The sequence below is a fragment of the Candoia aspera genome, chromosome 1, assembly GCF_035149785.1.
Source record: "Candoia aspera isolate rCanAsp1 chromosome 1, rCanAsp1.hap2, whole genome shotgun sequence".
NCBI lineage: Eukaryota > Metazoa > Chordata > Lepidosauria > Squamata > Boidae > Candoia > Candoia aspera.
Window position 1 is genome coordinate 263,265,141 of NC_086153.1, and position 19,795 is coordinate 263,284,935.

General features: G+C 37.0%; 1 protein-coding gene across 3 annotated transcripts in view; it reads left to right on the forward strand.

Moving 5' to 3' along the window:
• The first annotated feature begins 1,994 nt into the window (after positions 1 to 1,994).
• The window catches only part of EHF (ETS homologous factor), a 33,927-nt gene continuing 16,126 nt past the window's right edge, over positions 1,995 to 19,795 (forward strand). For 2 of the 3 annotated variants that reach the window (XM_063289623.1, XM_063289624.1), the window contains exon 1: positions 1,995 to 2,118. The gene's annotated coding sequence lies outside the window, so the exon portion shown is untranslated. The remainder of the gene's footprint in view (positions 2,119 to 19,795) is intronic. The other variant, XM_063289622.1, reaches the window with a different exon arrangement.

Genomic DNA, 19,795 nt, shown 5'->3' on the forward strand with positions numbered 1-19,795 from the left:
ATCTCTTAGGTTGTTGGAAGAGAGTGTTTGTTATGCAGAGTGAGTTGTCTTGGCAAAATTCTATCAGCCTATGTCCTGCTTCGTTTTGTTCTCCCAGGCCACGCTTACCTGTAGTTCCAGGTGTCATTTGACTGCCCACCTTAGCATTCCAGTCTCCTGTGATGAAAATAACATCTCTTTTAGGCGTGTTGTCTAGTAGGTGCTGCAGATCCTCATAGAACTGCTCTACTTCAGCTTCTTCAGCATCTGTGGTTGGGGCGTATATTTGGATCACTGTCATGTTAAATGGCTTGCCCTGAATTCGAATTGAGATCGTTCTATCGTTTTTTGGATTGTATCCAAGCACTGCTTTAGCCACTTTACTATTAATTATGAAGGCTACTCCATTTCTTCTGTGGTCCTCTTGTCCACAGTAGTAGATCTGGTGGTCATCTGATGTGCAGTGGCCCATTGCAGTCCATTTCAGTTCACTGATGCCCAGAATGTCTATCTTTAATCTTACATCTCACCAATAACCACATCCAATTTGCCCTGGCTCATAGATCTTACATTCCAGCTTCCAATGGTATGTTGATCCTTAGAACATCGGATTCGCCGTTCACCACCAGCACCGTCGGCCGCTAGCCATCCTTTCGTCTTTGAGCTAGGTGCGTCATCATGTCTGGGGCTAGTTGAACTCATCCTCTGTTCCTCCCCAGTAGCATTTTGACCATCTTCCGACCTGGGGGTCTCATCTTCCGATGGTATACCAACATATCTCTGGTTGTACTGATCCATTTAGTTTTCACGGCAAGAATACTGGGGTGGGTTGCCATTATCTTCCCCAGGGATCGCATTTAGTCTGACCTCTCTGTCATGACCTTCCCGTCTTGGGTGGCCCTTCACGGTTTAGCTCATGGCATCATTAAGATGCTCAAGCTCCAGCAGCACGACAAGGTAGCGATCCTTTGCTGAAGAACAAGCTAAGGTACAGTTGGTTTTCTCCACCTGTACTTAGTAAAACAAGAGTCAGCATTATTTATTTCCTCTTCTCTATGCTGCTAAAAGCAGTTGGGGTGTTAAACATAGATGAAGGGCACAATTCACGTGCAGTTCCTTCTGGACTGTATATTATGGCCATAATTCAACAAACCTCAAGTGTCTTCTTGTTATTCCCCTATCTGCACAAATTACCTTGTAAGTATCCTGGATAAATAGCACTTATTTATTCCTAGAATATGAAAGGCAACCTGGATATTGAACAGAACGAAGCACATACATTCTCGTTGTCCCCTTTGATACCGATTGCCACATCTATGGTCACACCTTATGCAGGTATGCTGCTTTCAGTTTGTGCCAAGTTTTCATATTGTTTTGTGTGTGTGTGCAGGAATAATATTTGGAAAGGATAGTTTTAGAGTCTCATTAGTCTCATATACTGACTTATTGTGGGTAAATGAATACTAGGGAGGAGCCAGACAATCTTCCAGGGCTGGAACATTTGCTTAAACTTGCTGCCAATGCAAATGTCCATATAGTTCACTTAGTGTTTTAACCTTTTTTCCCTGCCTGTGGATTTTAAATGATCTGAACTTACAAATACATTTCTGAAACGTAATTTCCTTCCTTCTAATTGCTTGCATTAACTCTCTGAAATAACCTGTCTTGTGGGGGTGGTGGGTGGTGGGGATAGATTGGTCTGTTAAAGAAAAGCACAGGCACGCACACACACTCACTCAATTACTCAGTCGCTCGGAAACCAATGTCTCATCCATTAAAAAGACTCTCTTTTGTTCTCAGGACCCAAATGTAACCTGGTTAGACTTGTTTTGTTTGTGCGTGAAGGTGTGAGTTGGCCGGCTGTATGCAAATATTTGCAAGCACTGTTTTTTTTAAAGTTTAATTTTAGAAGATCCAATCAGAATAACAGGAAGTGACCTAAAGGATTCCACAATTGGACAGCTAAGCATTCTAAAACATGTTTTAAAATTAATATCACATCCATTTATCTTCACTGCTACGAGGTTATGTGAAGTGATAGCCTGCCACCTATGTTTACTTAATACCTGGCATACCCTGACCATTCTTTTTACTGCTCTATCTAAAGGATTTCCCCAACAGAACCAGCAGCTAAATGAGGTAAGGGCTTTTTAACTGGGTCTCTCCTTCAGTTCTTTTTTTTAAAAAAAACAACAGCCACTAGGGTTAAATAGAAAATTGCTTAAGTACTTGCGCAGTTTAGGTACGATGATAAACCTTCTACTTCGAAAATGCAGGTGGAATCCTTTGATCAAAAGCTGTTGAACTGGTTAAAGAGTTTGGCTGCCATTCTGGTCTCTGGCAGCTTGAAACTCAGTGAAATCAGTGAATTTCAAGTGTCATAACTATGTGCAAGCTGCAGCGATTTACTCAGCCGCTAGAAAAGTAGAGCACATTTTGTGTAAAAATGCCAATAATAATAATAATAATAATAATATCATTTATTTATCATGATTTTTGTGCATTCAGCTCTGATATACTAACCAGCCTGAAGTAAGATAATCAGACAGAGGGGGGGGGAAATGATAATTTCTTGCACAACTTTGTTTCTGAGCCTTCTGAAATATATTACTTGCTAGTTCTAGTAACTTAAGAAGCTTAGATAACTATGAATCAGCACCAAACTGTAGGTCTGCTCCCGCAATGAAGTGTTTGGCAAGGTAGTTTACTACTAGCACCCTCAAACCAGGAATTACTAATAGCTGTGCATCATGAAATTGTACCAAAATGTTTCTTATGCTTGTCTGATCTCAGCCAGCGAAAAGGTTCCTGATAGTCTTGCCCAGACTCCAGCGAACTATCTCTGGCTGCTTTCCCCTCATCTCTTAATTATTTCTATAGCTTAATATACTTCAGGTTTAGGAACTTTAGCAGAATGAAATAAAAGCAGAGTAGAGACTAGGAGTCTTAATTTTGGTATAAAATGTGCCCATTTCCAATGGCTTTCACTGCTATTTTGCTCGAGTAACTCCAAAACATTAAAGATGGTTTAAATTAACTTGGCAGTGTGTTGTAATATTTTAATTTTAAGATCACACCATGCATATCCACTAGTCAATATAGTGGATATGCCATGGCATTTGTTTAATATCAGCTTGTATAAGTAATTTTATTTTTTACTTTTGTTCTTGGGTAATTTATGAAAGGTTGAATGTACATCCTGTCTGTGTGTCCAACCTGGATATATGGTATAACAGGCAATGTTTAACACTTTCATTTGAAGTTAGTATTAATAGTTAGTATTAACAGCTCATTTGAAGTTAGCATTAACAGTTCAAAGTCTGATCATTTTTATTTATAGTTAGGAAGTAATTTCTATCAAAGACATAGCAGACTGAATGTTGCTTTTAATGCTATATAAATTCAGGATAGATAAATGTCTTCGGCAGCAATATCAAACTGAGGGTGATATATTTATTTTCTGAATAAAAAAATTATACACCTTATTATGATAAAAAAGGAAAACTGAATCAGCAAACAGTTCTTTTTTTCTTGTGCTAAAAATTCTTATTTTGTCTTTCCCATCTACTTTGGCCCAGATCCTATGTGCACTGAGTTGGGAGTTAATCCACTCAGCACAATTAGATTCACTTCAGAGCCAAATTAAAAGAAAAACATTGGAATAAATTGCTATTTGCTTATTAAATTTTTAAATATAATGTATATATAAGTTGTTGCTATTTCTTCCTTCTATACTTTCTACAATTCCCTTTTTAAATTGTTCACTGAATTTTTAGGGAAAAAAAGGTAAACATTTCACATTATGAAATGCCTACATTAGATAAGTGCTCAACACAAATGCACATGATGTGCTTCTGTTATATTTTATATATTGCCAAAAGTAGTGTTTAAATATTAAAATACTCCACTTTGCTACCGTCATCACAAAGGATGGCTGGTACTACACTGAGATAAAAGTATAACATTGTTTACAAACATGAATTCCTGTCATGTAGAAATGTGGCTAAAAATACATACTCCTTAGAAGCATAATTTTCCTTGTGTGGCCAGTGATCTTGTACAGCTGGAGTATATGATTAAAAGTATATGCTTAAGAAAACTGGATTTTTCTAATAGGATATATGCAAATGGAAAATTATGGATAGCTAAAGCATATAGTTTTCCCCAACAAAAGAAACCCTATTATGATTTTTTTAGCTTTTTTCAACAACAGTAACTCTCTCTATATATATATATGTATATACATATACTGTATGTGTGTGTGTGTATGTATGTGTGTGTGTGTGTGTGTGTATGTATGTATGTATGTATGTATATATATGTATGTATGTGTGTGTGTGTATATATATATATATATTCTCTCTCTTTCTCTCTCTCTCTCTCTATATATATATATATCCCCCACAATATAAAAATATATGCTCCTTCAGGCAGAAGGATAAATATATTATTATTAAATTCTTACTATGTTGTCTTGTGTTCTCCATGATCAGTTTTACGGGTCACTAGATTTTGATTCTGGAGTTGTAATCCCATGCTGGGGAATTTTAGAACTACTGGAGCAGATATAGTTTTGCTTGTCTTTTCCAACATAATTACAAAAGCTGGATAAAGGGAGCTGAAAAGATGGTGATGGTCTACCTAATTTCTTTGCCCATGTGTTGCAATTTTCATACACAGAAAGTGGCAGTATAAGATCGTGACATGAGAAAGCCATTTCTATTCCATAAGATGCATAATGATGCAACTGAGGACATGTAGTGAGGTTTCCTATTTTGCAATTTACTTCATCCAAGGGATTATATAAATCTAAAAAAAGGCCACTAATATGTACCAGTAAATAGACAGACAGACAGACAGACAAACTGTAGTTCTTGCACAAATTCATTTTTCCTTCAAAGAGTTCTAGAGAGAGTCTGCGAATCACTTGACAGTACTCTAATTTGAGACCTTCTACGTGAACAAGAGTTTGAGTTTTCCATATACAAATGTAAACTTTTATCTATTAATCTATTAGAATTTATTCAACTGACTGAGCACAGGGTAAATGAAAAGAACTTGGGTTTCAACCAAAGAATTAAGCCCCACTGTAGGTTTTTCTTTTGAATAATCATTTCTAGGGTTGCTCTGAAAAACAATATTCTTAATTCTTATTGAAACAAATGTGACTAAACTGATTTGTAATGTTGAGTCTTAATGATATCTGTGGATCTCAACAGTCTTACAAATGCACAGAAACTTGGTAAAATTAGTTGCCTTATTCTTTATAATTGATGGTGAACACCACCTGAATTTTCTTTTCACAAAGAGTTGCCTTCTCTGTCTAAATTCAGGGAATCCACATAGGGCACTGGATCATAGAAGACATAATTATTGGAAGATGAATTATATCTCTACTTCCCAGCAAGCATAGCTTTTTCTAAGTAGTCAATTTGTGTAGTCAGCATTTAAAGGCACAAAGTAAACAACATTAAATTAGATGTAGAAGTTGACATCATACAACAACAGATGTTAACTATGCTAATAATAGCTTCATTGCTAAATAAAATTCTTTTAAGATGAAAGCACTTGCCTATATGAATACAACAAATTTATTAAAACTCCTTATTTTATCCTATTTTTTGTGTTGAATTCTGTCATCCTGGGATATAAAACAGTTTAGTAACAATTAATATGGATTGGGGGTTTTTTTCACCTCCAAACTTCCAGTCCAGCATAAAGTCGATGTATCTCACTCTTTAGGCAAAGCTCTCTCTTTTGATTTAATCTATGAAAAGAACACAATCACTATTCTGTAAGGGTATTATAAACATGTTTTCATGCCTGGGGATGTCTGTATTTTTGCTGTCTGGTGTTTCCTGATCAAGAGGATGGTAATATTTGAATACCTGAAGGCTGCAATAATGAGATATATCATAGCCACACCTCTGTCATGAGGGTGGGCGGAGGGGGATCCATCACAGCATGCCTTCATATACAGAAAAAGGATATATAATGTAACAACCTTTTGATCTGGACTGGATGCTTAGGACCTCATTTCTGAACCAGAGTATGCTGTTAAACTAGCAATCCTATGGATAGTTATGCCAACACAAAACTTCTTAAGTGAGATATATTGAAAAGAATATTCAATTACCCTATCTTTCTATGAACAGATTTTAATTTAAAAGGCACTTGCTTTTTAAAAAAAATTAAATTATTAAAATCATTTCAATAGGGATAGCCTTACTTAACAGTAGACTCTATTTTGCATACAAAGAATATCTGGTTCAGTCTAAGGGACTTCCAGCAGGGAGCATGGACATTTCTTAGACAGCTGCTGTTATAAACCTTTCCAGACTCTGGGCACTATAAAATAAAACTGATTAATAAATTAAAACATGGAAAACATCTTCCAAGTTCACTGAATCTTATGTTATAATCTTAGGAGATTTCATGGGAGAACACTGAAATTTCACAGGATTTTATGTGAATATCAAAAACCTGTGGGATTTTGCGATCCATGATTTATTGGCCATTCAATAACTTATAAATTTAATTCTTGGATTCTACTGATACTGTGGAAAAGCATCTGTCTGATGTAGAGTACAATGCACTACATGGGTGGTATCCTATAATAATATCCTATTATTAATTAATAATATCCTATAATTAATATCCTATAATGTCATAAAGACAGAGCCATTTTCATAGATAACTTCATAGCTATTTAATGTGTTATTTAGGGACTGTTTATGAGTTGCATCCCAAATTATGCAAGTACCAAGTTTCTAAATCATATGCAACAGGACTCCTCTTTGGCTCTGCACAGTATCTAGATCTGTCCTAGGGTACATGGGGTTGAAGGACAAAAGAAAAATCTGTTCCATTGGTGAATACCATTCTACTAAGGGAATGACACCACTGGTTATAGCCTTACTGTATACATTTTTAAAGGTGTTTTTAATATGAGCATAGATGTACTGCAAAAAATAATGTTTTTAATTTATGTGTGGTCCCTAGCTGCATGAAGGTTTCCTTCATCTGAATGATAAAATAAAAATGTTAGAAGCAAGAACTTTCAAGCCCATGTTATCAATAATTCTATGTGTCCCAATCTAATAGCAGAAGGTTATCATAACATACATGCAATTAAAGTTAGATCTCTCTGTTTAGGACAATTAAGTGCATGAAAGCTGCTGATAACATGAGAAAATGCACAGGCACAAACCCTGTTAACTAGAAAGAAACATTTAAATTGCAAGATGTTTGTAAGAGGTAAGACAATGATAATAGCAAAGTAAACAAAATATATGATACAGTTTAGGATTAATACTGTAGGCCTACAGTATTAATTATAAGGTAGAAAAACCAGGTTCTACAATCACCCTTCTACAATAAACAAGAAGACATTCACAAATTCTGTTCTAGCTGGAGAATAAGAGAGACAAAGTATAATACTGTCTCCGGGTCTAACATTTTGGTCCTGTTTAACATTTTAATGAGAAATTATTTTAGATACTAGGGAAACATCATTACTCATGATAGGATTCTATTATTGAATTAGCCTAGTTTGTAAACAAGCAAAGAGACCAGGGAGTTTGAGTAAATGATGATATATGAGATTTCTTCCCCAGCAGAGAAATCAAGTTGTAGATACTTATGTCGCCATCTATCAACTGGTTTTTGTTTTCTTATGTTTTTAGCAAATTCTCATCAGTTTAATCCAATCATTCTTTTCTGTTAGGCTTTCATTTAAATGGCCTTTGAGGGAGTAACTAATTTATAATACTGTATATTACTCTTTCGTGTAATGGAAAATTCAGCCAAGATGTTGTGGTTAGAAAAGCCTGTGCATAATTATCTCCAAATCTGTCTTAATGGTTTTGACCAAATATATTATTATTATTACACACCACCTGTGGTGCAATCAGAAAGCTTCATTAATAGAAGCAGGCAGCCAGATAGACATATAGTACTGCCTAATTGGTATTTTAATACTCTCTCTCTCAACTTTTCTTTGTAATGATAATCTTTTAATGATGTTAAAAATAACTGTTATTTGGCATAGCTGCAATTTAAAGTGTATAGCATATAAAAATATTTGAGGAACAGCATCTGGAGATAAATTTAGGTTCTGAGGTTCTCTCATCTTGACTTTGTGGTGTCCTGTTGTGCAATCTTTGAAAGATTTACTTATTCTTTGTCCCTCTGAGTGTATTTTCTGCTGCTGTTTAATCTCATGTATAATTATTATACTGGGAATGTGGTGGGTTTTGTTATAATTAGCATCATTCTGGATTATAGAATCTTATCATCAGTGCAAGGATGTAGCTGCAGTCATAGTCTGTTTCAGATACTGACTTCCTGTCAAATGAATTCTATGCAAGGGATGCTATAATGGGCAGGTCCCCTTTATATGCAGCAGTATCTGAAGCAAGAATGGATAGCTGAAAGGAAGACCACTCCTTGCCCAAGCATATTTATTCTGTGTATGGCAACTGCTTGTACAGAGTTCAAATCTTGTGCCTAAATTGTATTCCAACACTGATCAAGGTGAGGCATTTGCTGGATTTCCTATGGCAATGGCCTTGAATCCGTAATTGTTGCTGTTTCCTTTCTTGTGCTCATGCATGCTTTCTTATCTCTCACATAACAAAGGAATCTTTGGCTTGATCCATAGATTTACTGGATTTGGTTTGTTAATGGTATAGTTAGGGTTTGAACCTATACAACTAGTGATACCAGAATGTTGGTATTTAAGCTCACAGGTGTTGTTTGGTAGTAACAACTTTAGCCCTGGAAGTTTCTTCTTCATGCTGTGGTTGTGCAGCTGTCCTTTTGATTCCTTATTTATATAGTTTAGAGACAATAAGGACTAAGAGTTGCTTCCAGTTCCTTCTCTATGATATTTCCTATTGATGCATTTTCATGCAGAGATGTGTAAGATGAGAACATCAAGAAGGCTGATGTTTGAAAATATGTAAGTGAATGTGCTTAAGTGGAAATTTATTATTTATTCTAACTTAATATGAATTCATGAGAGCCTGTTAGACTGTTATGTATCAGCAGCCAGGAGGCAGGCTGATGTGTTGAAGGATAAATAACATGACTCCATGTCCCTATGGCCTATTACTAGTGGGAACTTAATAATTATTCTCACACTGAGTCATAAAGGAGACCAACAAATGCAAAACAGAAGTAAGTCCCACTAGTTTTAACCCAGCTTACTCCTGAGTCAGTGGGTATTTGGTTGTATTCCTAAGATCTGAATTCAGATCTTGGGATAGACCTTGTGAATTCTAACCTGAAAGTGAAACTCCTTTATTTCCTTCTGTTCTGTTGTATTCCTTTTTCAGTACCAATACTCACTGTTAAAGATCTATAGACACAACTATTTAAGTCGTTACTTGCAAACCATTCATGTAGCTTGACTTGAATCACAGTGAGTTTGGGAGGTTATTTACTGTGCCACAATTAACTTCCACTGTCATCACTTTCATCATGGTCCTTCCTAATAATTCTGGCATTCAAATGTTGTACAGCAAAGTTAAAATTGTAAACAAAATTTGCTTACACTTATTTCTCAGTACAATCTCTCTTTGTGGCGATTGAGTAATGCATTTGTGGCATCATAAGCTGCTGCTTCATTTTTGGCTGCATGGCAAAGTACATCAAAACTATTTCACAGAGCCCCTCATCTTCCAACACCAATGAGATTTTGCTACTTACATAAAAAACCACATTCCCACGAAAATTTATTGGAAAAACACTGTCAACAGAATGAGTACAGTTTTAGAGGTGCATCCTTTTCTTTGCTTTTTGACTTTCAAATAATCCAGCTAGTCAAAAGTGGGCCTAAGCTCAACTCTGATAAGACAAATATATCAAATTTAAACAGCAGGTGCAATAATTATGCTGATAATAATAATAATAATAAAGATAATGTTGCCAACTCAAACAAAATTACTTGGAAGATATTGACAAGGTAACAGAAAGTCATGCCAACAATCAAATTAACAGTTCTGTTTATGGTACGTTTTACCTTGACGACCTGTTTCCAGTCTTTTGATATACAAATGCTCTATTGTATTGCTGAATCCAGCCTACTTTGCTAAGTCTGCCAACAGCCTTACACAATAGGCAGGGGAGCTATTTTCTGCTGAAAAGCAATTTAGTTTGGGAAATGTTGCTTTCTACAGCTGATGAAGCAATCAATTTTTCCTTGGTTGTTAAGAGGAACATGCATTCACTTAAGTCCTACTGATTTCCTAACTTCCTTTGGATCAAACCTGTGGATTTGAGGCTCTTTTTCTTTAGGATGGCATTTCCCTGACCATTCAGATGAGAACAAGTGAATAAAGATTACTCCGTGCTGTTTTAACTATCACATACCTGAAAAGCACTGCATTTATTTTTCTCAGAAATTTTATTCCATTTACTCTTTTATGTTTGTTTGTTTAGCATATTTCCAATACACATTGTTCTTTAGCAGTAACTGAAGAACATCATGCACCAACACCATTCCATGATTAAAATGGGATGATAGGTTTTTCTTGTGCCTGCACTGTTTTGTATGAGTTAGGTCATCACATAACAAAAGAAAGCCATAAACAGCATATTGCAACTGCACTTTTCTTTTTTAAAATATTGGAATGCTATTTTAAAAAGCATTATATTTCTTCCTGAGTTCTATATAATATTTGTGGGAGGCAGGGAAAAACACTGCCACTGTCTTCAAGTCTCCTAACCCTCTGAAATAAACAATTCACAGTTTGGTTTCAGAGTTCTTTGGTGGATAACCAGTTAAGAAGGAAAGGACAGGAGCTGCATTTAATACCACAGAAATCAGCACCATTAATTTCTATGGCTCTTCTTCCTTGTTCAAATGGTTTCAGAATATATCAAGGCAGCACTGCAACATCCGTAATAAAGACGAACAAAATAGAGGTTGATTCTACCAAAATCATGAATTTAAATAAAATGCTATTTGAATTGGAAGGAAGCCTCCCCACGGGACAAAGGAAATTTTGATGCCAAGAGCAGGCAAGTGTATATCATTCTGTAGTTGTGATCTGGATCAGAGTCTCAATAGCTGAAGCTCCCCTACCACCTTGGCCCTAGTCCACATCAGGATTCCTATGACTTGTTTTTCCTTAGAAAATAATGCAGGTCTCAAGACTTCTCTCACTTGTGGCTTGCAACTCGCTCTCTCCCTTAAATTTCTCCAACTTGACTATCCAATCTTCATCCAGCATTTCAATAGAAATCCCAATCTCACTTTTAGAAGTGACATTTCTGTCAGTTAAATTCCTCAGTTTCATCCATGACATTCCCAACCAGATGACATATTTTAGACCTCATATTTTCCACAATGTCCTGAATGCCTTTCATAAAAACTTAATAGGAATCAGAAAGAATCTGTTTAAAATCTTGGTGGAAGTAAGAGAAAGTCTGTTTAAAATCCTCCATGTCTCACACAGTAGATTATGGCACCCCCTAGGAGCTTAACTAGCGAAAGTCGAAGATATGAAAGAATTCCTGAATGTATTTACATAAGTGAAAGTGAGATATGCAGACAATTCTCCAGGGAAAGTAGAAGCAGAAAACTGAAAGTTCAAAACAGCTGATTCAACATGTAGGAAAATGCTAATATCTTCAAATTAGGTACAAAAATAATAACAGGGAGACAATTATTTACTCTCAATCCTCCTTAATATTTGGATGGAAAACAAAGTCCAAAACTTAAAAATAATTTTTTAAAAAAAATTAATCCCCAAAATAACAGTAAGCACCAAGAAAGTCTGCTTCTCCTTGCTGTAGAAAGCTTATCTTAGGATACGCGTACTTAAAAGAAATATAAATTGGGTGATTTAGAAATGGGGTGGCCAGTCTTAGGGTCCCTTTAAGGCTACAGTGCAGCTTGGAAAGTGGTAACATCCCAGCCTCCCAGCTAGCTCTTACCAGTGAAACATGAACACCGTTTGTGATCTTCTGGCTACAAGCAGCTGTTCGGAGGACAGATGGGGTGATTCCAGGTGTTTTCCTTTTTCTGGAAAAACACTCCTGGGCTTCAGGAAAAACCTGCCTGAGCCTGAAAAAACTGTCACATTGTCAGGTCTGCCCGCTGAGCCTGCGGGCACAGCTGTTCAGTCCTCCATGTCCCCACCAGACAACTCCCAAAATTCTCCAGTCAGCATGGGGGAATTCTGGGAGCTGAAGTCCACACATCTTGAAGTTGCCAAGGTCGCGAAACACTGATTTAATGTGACAAAATCCTTCCACATGCTTTGTCTCTATTGGCTATCAGTTAAATAAAATGGATGATCACAAATAGGTTTTAACAGAAAGAGTAACTACTTTCCTTTTGCTATCCCCATCACTTCAAAATCTCCATACAGGTGCCTGAACCACCTTGTTTTTGAAACAAAAGTTGCTAAGAGATATAAGGTGGGAACTCCCTAAATTTATAAACAGGCATTATGAACTAAACTATGTAATGGTCTTTGTTTTCCTGACAATTATTAACAAAGGGCAAGGTCCTTTCCACTCATTCTTGGGGGATTCACTGGCTTTCACTAATTCCTACTTCCTGCTGCAGCTTCCCATCTATGCCACAGTGTCTGCCCTTCTGGAGTGACATAGGGATGGGTGGGGCAGCTCACAGAAATTAAGATCTGTCCCATCAAATGTTATAATTAAATTTATAGGATTTCAACATAATTAAAAATTAAAAGATGCAAATTACCACTGCTATAGAAGACAGCAATATTTTCAGGATGACAGGTTAGTTTAATTAGAATATTGACATTCTGGATATCTTTCCATGATGCTTTTATTAGCCAAAATAGATTCTTCTGACCCTATTTCTGCCTCTTTGGGCTCTTTCCAAACTAAAAAGAATACACTGATTCCTTTCCATTCTTTTGCCTGTTATTTGCTACCTGTGTTCTGGCTTTTTCCTATATATTGCATTTCATAATTCTTATTTCTTCCTTAATGTCCATGATGTTTCCTCTTATGCTGAGCCTGTCATAAGCCCTGACTGCAAGAGCTTGTGTTTCTGAATGAAAAGGAAAGAGAACCTGGAAATGAATCTCCCACTCATTGACCTTAATAGTCTAGAGCAAAATAGCCTGGGACTCTGTCATCATTCTTAAGCAGACGCTCTGCCCTGTGACCTATGTGCTTAATTTTTTTGCTTTATTAATAACACTTCCAGTCTGACCGATACCTGTTTAGGAATGGGTGGCCTCTGTAGTTTTCAGATTTTGTTTTGTTTTGGAACTGTGATTCTAATCACCACAGGGCATAACTAAATGAGTTGAATTAATTTATTTTCAGTTACGCATGTTCATATATTAAGCCTGTTATGCTGAAATCTGCCATCCACTTTCTCTGAGATGTTAACCTCTGGATAATAATGTTTTCTTGCCTTATCCTCTAGGTTTTTAAGAATTTGTTTCTAATTTATCTTAGTGTTTTTGAACGTACTTTACTACTGGAAATGGCAGAATGTTCCTCTGCAGGTATTTCTTTCTGTTATGTGTGTTTTTGTTATTCTAAAGCTTTCATGGTTGACCATACCTTCCAATTTGAGAAAGCCCAATGGGAAGAGTCTTGTATCTTCCCCCGAGATTTAATGGAAAACTGGGAAACCAGGGAGGAGCAGTCTTCTGAAGAGATGATTATGCTGTACTTTGAAAGACAGGACCTTCAGACACACTCCTCTTGTGAGAGTGCCACGCTCCACCCAGTTTGCTTTTTTTCCCTTGGCATGGTACTAGGGATATTTTTTTGCATGGTACTATTCAAATGTTTGCATTTGAATAGAATAGTTCCATAGTTCCATTAGATTTAAGTCTCCAGGACTGAAGTATTTAGTGTAAGCAGCAGTTGTTGAAGGAAGCCAAAAATAAATAGCCCTTATTTTAGAACTTACAGTGTCTTAGAATAGAATGCTGCTTTATTTATTTGCTGCATTTTTTGCTGCATTGCCTATCTACTAACCCAAGAAAAATAAATTTAAATGCTAAATTAGATGTTGTGTGCTAAATCAGGATATGTAATGTGACCACAGGCACACCTGCCTTCTCACCTGCCAAGCTCCTACCCCACCCTGCTGTATTTATATTTTAATTAAAATACTTATAAATTGAACTTACATTATTTAAAATTTAAATAAATTTAAAATTTATTAATTTAAATTAAATCAAATGGCAAGCCAACTTGAGCATGATCTTTATTTACAAGAATGTCTCTGGACCTTACTCATAAGCATCCATAGAAAAAAATAATGTTGGGCATCTGCAAGTATTCTGGTGGGAATTGTGCCCACATGCCCAGAGAAAAAGACAAAGATAAGCTGGGATAGTAGAGAGCTCCTAGAGGACTAGAGGGGAGGTAACAACTTCACCAGTTTGTGTTCCAGTAAACAAGTTTTCATGACTACCCTCCCCCCCATGGCAGCCATTTCTGTGTGTTTATTTGCAACCTAAAGGAATGTTGGAAAGAAATTACGTGAAGAGGCAGATGATTCTGTCTGCAGAATAATCCTCTGAAAGCTGAGTGGAACTGAACCAACTTAAGTATCAGGGAAGAAGCTAGCAAAAGAAAGATCACGTTTGAAAATGGGCCAGGTTAGGCTGGGGATTGTTGGATCCCCCCCTGCCCCCAGTTCCCCTAAGGCCTCTGTATGGGAGAGGCAGATAGAAAGCAGCCTGCTGTGTTGCTGGCTGCTCCTTTTTAAACTCATCCCTCTTCTCTCCTGGGCAAATGAGCCAGAGCAGAGCATGGGAAGCCCACCTCAATTCTTCTCAGTGCACACAGAGGGGAGAGTAGAAGTATGCCCATATGCGTATGCCACACATTACATCCAGATGCCCCCTGTGGTCACCGCTAGTAAAGGGCTCGGCATGTTTTCTGTACCTTGGTAGACTAGTCCAGTGTTTCTTAACCTTGGCAACTTGAAGATGTGTGGACTTCAACTCCCAGAATTCCCCAGCCAGCCTTGCCCAGAATTCTGGGAGTTGAAGTCCACACATCTTCAAGGTGCCAAGGTTGAGAAACACAGGACTAGACCATCCCTCTCTCTGAGAGAACCCACAGTATTGTCTAAGAATTCCAAATATGCAAAGATTGCCACAAATTCTTAATTAATAGCATGAATATTCAAGAATATTCCCTACAGATCCAAGAAAACTAGTCTGCCATGATAATTGGTTTTATCCTTACCTACATTTTTAATTCTACTTTTTTTTTCTTCTGTTGTTTTATTGTGTACAAGTATGCATTTTTGTTTAAGTTCCACACTTCTATTTACTCTAAACAACCCTAGGAATATTTATTTCAGAGAAAACAAACATCTGACCAAAGGCTAAATCACAGCCAGAAGGTTATGTTTTACTGCTTATATATAGTACTGCATCTGTAGAAAAGCAGCTAGCTTAGTCTGGCTTTAGCATTTATACAAAGAACAGACAATACTTCAGTGCAAGGTTATGAAACTCATGGCCTGCATGCTGCTTGTGGCGTGCATAATATGTTTGTCATACCAATGTGTTTGTGTATGCTGTGTATTTGTGTGTATGTATACAACCTTTTGAGTAGGTTAAAATAATACAGGAAGATGGCATTGCACATATATTATCATCTTGACTCAACATATAGCTCCTCAGTGTGCTAACAACTAGGGACAACTGGTGAAATGCTACACAAGGCGGAGAATAGGTCCTAGCCATTCTATCAGAAATTACTGGATTCTGATCTAATGAAAGGAAGAATTAGATTAGATGCTTGAAAGAGGACAAGGGAACATACCCCACTATCTCAGCCTTGCCCATTCCATACTGACTGAGATGCTTAGCTGATGGGATGTCACAATATCTTCCTTCCTTCAAGTAAGCATGAAGACAAATTATTAAATTGTGCCAGAGAGTAGTGGTTAAGGCCCTGGGCTAGAAACCAGGAGATCATGAGTTCTAGTCCTGCCTTAGGCAGAAAGCCACCTGGGTGACTTTGGGCCAGTCACTCTCTCTCAGCCCTAGGAAGGAGGCAACGGGGGACAAAGAGTAATTAATTCTCCAACAAGCTATGTCAGATGACGTGGAGGCGGCAGAAGTTATTTTAGCCCAATCCCATTGTGTTCTTTGGAGCTAAAATAAACCCTTTTGGATTTGGTTATCTCTCTAACTCTCCCTGCATGACCCAGTTATTTATTTATTATATTTTAATGCCCCCTGTGAGGTGGGTTGGGCTGAGAGAGAGTGACTGGCCTAAAGTCACCCAGTGGCTTCCATGCCTTGGGGAGGACTTGAATTCAACTTCTCCCAATTTCTAGGCCAGCACCTTACCCACTAAACCAAACTCTCTAAGCTCTCTAGTTAAATCTGTCATTTAAACAAGGGCCCTGTGTTCTCAACAGCACTGAACACTATCCCTTGTTGATTTATCTGACTCATACCCTGCATTTATACCTCCAAGGTATCTTCTTTTGCTATGGGAGCCAAAGACCTCCCTCCCGCAAAAAAGCAAAAGCAAAAACAAAAAACGGAGCTGAATAAGTCATTTCAAGCATTTTTTACTCAATTCCAATGTTTAAGTTTTGTATTGTGGGTTTTTCTAATTTGTTGATCTTTTGTTCGAAGGGAGAAGAAATATAAATGTTTCCTTTGCAAGCCCAAGTTTCAGAAACCCAGCCTTTAGAGAGTGTGTGCTAAGCAGCAAACACTATCATTCCTTCATAAGGTTGGATAGTTATCCTACACCTTTATAGAAGGATCCATAAAGTAAAATATATTTAGGGCTGATCCACATGTCCAGCACACCCCAGGGTGAGACCAGGTCACTGACTATTTCTCAAAGGCAGAAATGCACAGCCCTGGCCCCTACACACAATCAGCCTACTAGGAAGACAATCTTGGTGTGTCTTTTTCTTCTGTGCCTCAGAAGTCATGTTTTCTCACTTGTGTCAATTCAAGGACTGCTATCTGCTTTGTCTGCTCTCATTTCATTGCAGACAGATTCCCTCAGTAGCACAGTACTCCCTCATCCCTTCATTCTCCACAACCATTTTTTTTTTACAAGTTCATACCTGGAATGAGGAAAATCTGTTTTGGGTTTGTTTGTTTGTTTTTTAAGAAGTTCCCTGATAGAACAGTGAAACGATGGACCTGTCATGTTGTTCATTGAGGAAACAGGGAAAGGGTGAACTTCTTTTTTCCTGCCTTTTTTTACACTTTCATTGATGTAATAGTGGAACCATGAAATGATGTGCTGTTTTTTACTCATTTTAATCATGTGAAATTGACCGGCGTTCTGTCACTTTCCCCTTCTAGTCCAAGTGACAGGAAAAATGATAAAACTGGTATGTTTTCTGGATGGGTAAAGCAGAGTGGGAATCCACAATCAGGGAAAGTGTCAGCTCTTTGAGGTAGGCCAGGTCAAGAAACAGGCACACCAGGGATTCTAGGAAAGCGTTTTATTGCAATAAAGTAGAATAATAAAATCTTGAAAGCTGGTTCAACTTTCTTTCTGTCCCATCTTAGACTAAACAAAATCAAGGTGGGGTTATTTTGAGGTTCCTTCTCATGCTTTTCTCTTTCTTAAACTGGCCTCATTTCCAGCTGGTTTACGCACTGCAGTCTGGCAGCTTAAGGCTTAGTTAAGGACTAAGTGTTAAGCCTTAGTCCTTAGTTAAAACATACATTTCTTCTTTGGTGATGCAAAAGAATAAACTGAGACAGTTCAGCCATTCTTTTCAAACTGCTTGGAATGATTTCTGCCTTCTGAACAAAGTTTCGGTACAATAAAGTTAGGAGTCTCCTGATGTGGCAAACTGGGCTGAGTATCTTTTATCAAAATAAGGGCTCTGGTTTCAGATAAACAGGCTTTCCGATTAGTGTGCCAGTGTATTCAGGCTTTCTGACATTCTGTAACTTTCGTAGTGGGAGAGGAGTAATAGTTATCTGCTGGGAAGATTATCTTCAAGCCTCAGTGATAATTAGACATTTCTTAGTGTCAAATGTTATTATTAATAATAGGAATACAATTCCATACGAAGTGTTAAAGCCAGGGCTTGCCCAAGATACTTTGCTGCCTGAGATGCAGACTTAAACCAAGCTGCAGAATATGCCAAAGCAATCAAAGTAATGTCATCAACTTCATTTCTTTTTACACAACTGAATGAATGGTAGCTCTTTTTTAGGGGATGAAGTATGATAACTTTTGGACCATTAAGTTCAAAGCATTTTGTTACATGAATTTTTAAACTTTGATTAATGATGATGACTTCTTTATTTTTTGTCAGAATTAGATGAAATGCTTAATATTGCCCCGTTTAAGAGGATGAAGCTTATTAGATTTAAAATGAATGATGTTTTTTGTTCAAGACCAACCAAATGTGCAAAAATTTTGGTTTTTTAAATTGGTTTGGGAGGAAATTGTTGTAGGACACAGAGTTGGGGTTAAGTAGGAAACCGGCACCATTTGAGGAGAATAGCAGCAGTAGTTCTTATGTAAGAGAAATCAGTTTTGGGGGAGGGAAGGAAGTGATTTAGTTCCCTGTCCAATGTTCGTGTGTGTAAGTTGCAGGTTCTGAGCAACCTGAACATATTCAGAAGGGCTGCGCAAAAGTGGAAGGATATACAAATTCCCACAGTGGAATAATGGATGTGAAATTACTGGAATTGGCAGAGATGGCAAAATCGACAGCATGGATAAGAGAAAACACCATGAATAGATTTGTTTCTACGTGGAAACTGCGTAGAAGTTTTGGACTATTTGCTTGTGTCTGAAAAGAACGAAGTTTTGATTTTGGGTTTTGATGATTAAATGGTTATTACTTGTAGCACTAATGTTTATCAAGGTTTGGTTTAGAGTACGAGATTAATGTATCAAATATTTGTGTTTATATCTGTGTTGAAGAGGGTTGGAACTCTCTTTGTATTTCTTTCTAACGATTTCTGCAGTTTTTCAGTTTGCCTTTTTCCTTTTAGTTCTTTCCTCAGTCTTTCCTATACTTCGTATTTTATCTGTATTTTGAAATTCTAATAAAGTTATCACAAAAAAAGAAGAAAATATCCAGAAGTATTGATGTAGGAGGAATTGAATTAGTTGTGAGCAACAGTTGTGATAACTTAAAACAATTCAAAATGTCTCTTCTGTTGGCATGAGGAAGTAACCTGAGGTAGAATGCTCTGGAAAATTCAGCAGCAAAAGGACTGGGACATCCAGCATTTTTCTAGACCTGCATCTTCTCATGGACTCAATAAAATTTATCCTGGATAAGAAAACTTGGAAGCAGGATACAAAAACTTTTGGATTAAACCTCCACAAAACTGACAGTGATCAGAAGTAGACCTTGTCCTGGATATAGACTTCTTGTAAGTGGAACATAACTTGTGGGATGATCGACCCACCAAGAACAGAGCAAAGGGTGAAGCTACAAGGAGACAGGGTGAAACAGCAAATGTTACTTCCTTCTCCTTCTCCAGAGGGTGATTCAAATTTTATCCAAACATACTTTGTAAATTGCTTGTTTTTATATTATGACAATAGCTAGTATATATTCAAGAGGTCATAACCTGAACTAATGAATACAGTCTGGAGGCCAAATGCAACGTAGATTTTTTCACAATATTTCTTTCAGTCTCAGGTAGCATATAATTCCATGGAAGTATAGCTACCATTATGTAAACAGTATATTTGTTAAAAAATTAGTATCATTTGACTTAATGGAAAAGTCAAATAACATTAGTTGTGTTTTAACATCCAATTATATTTCACCATTATGCTTTATGGTTTTATGTTGTTTTTTACTTTCAGGAAGCAAACAAAA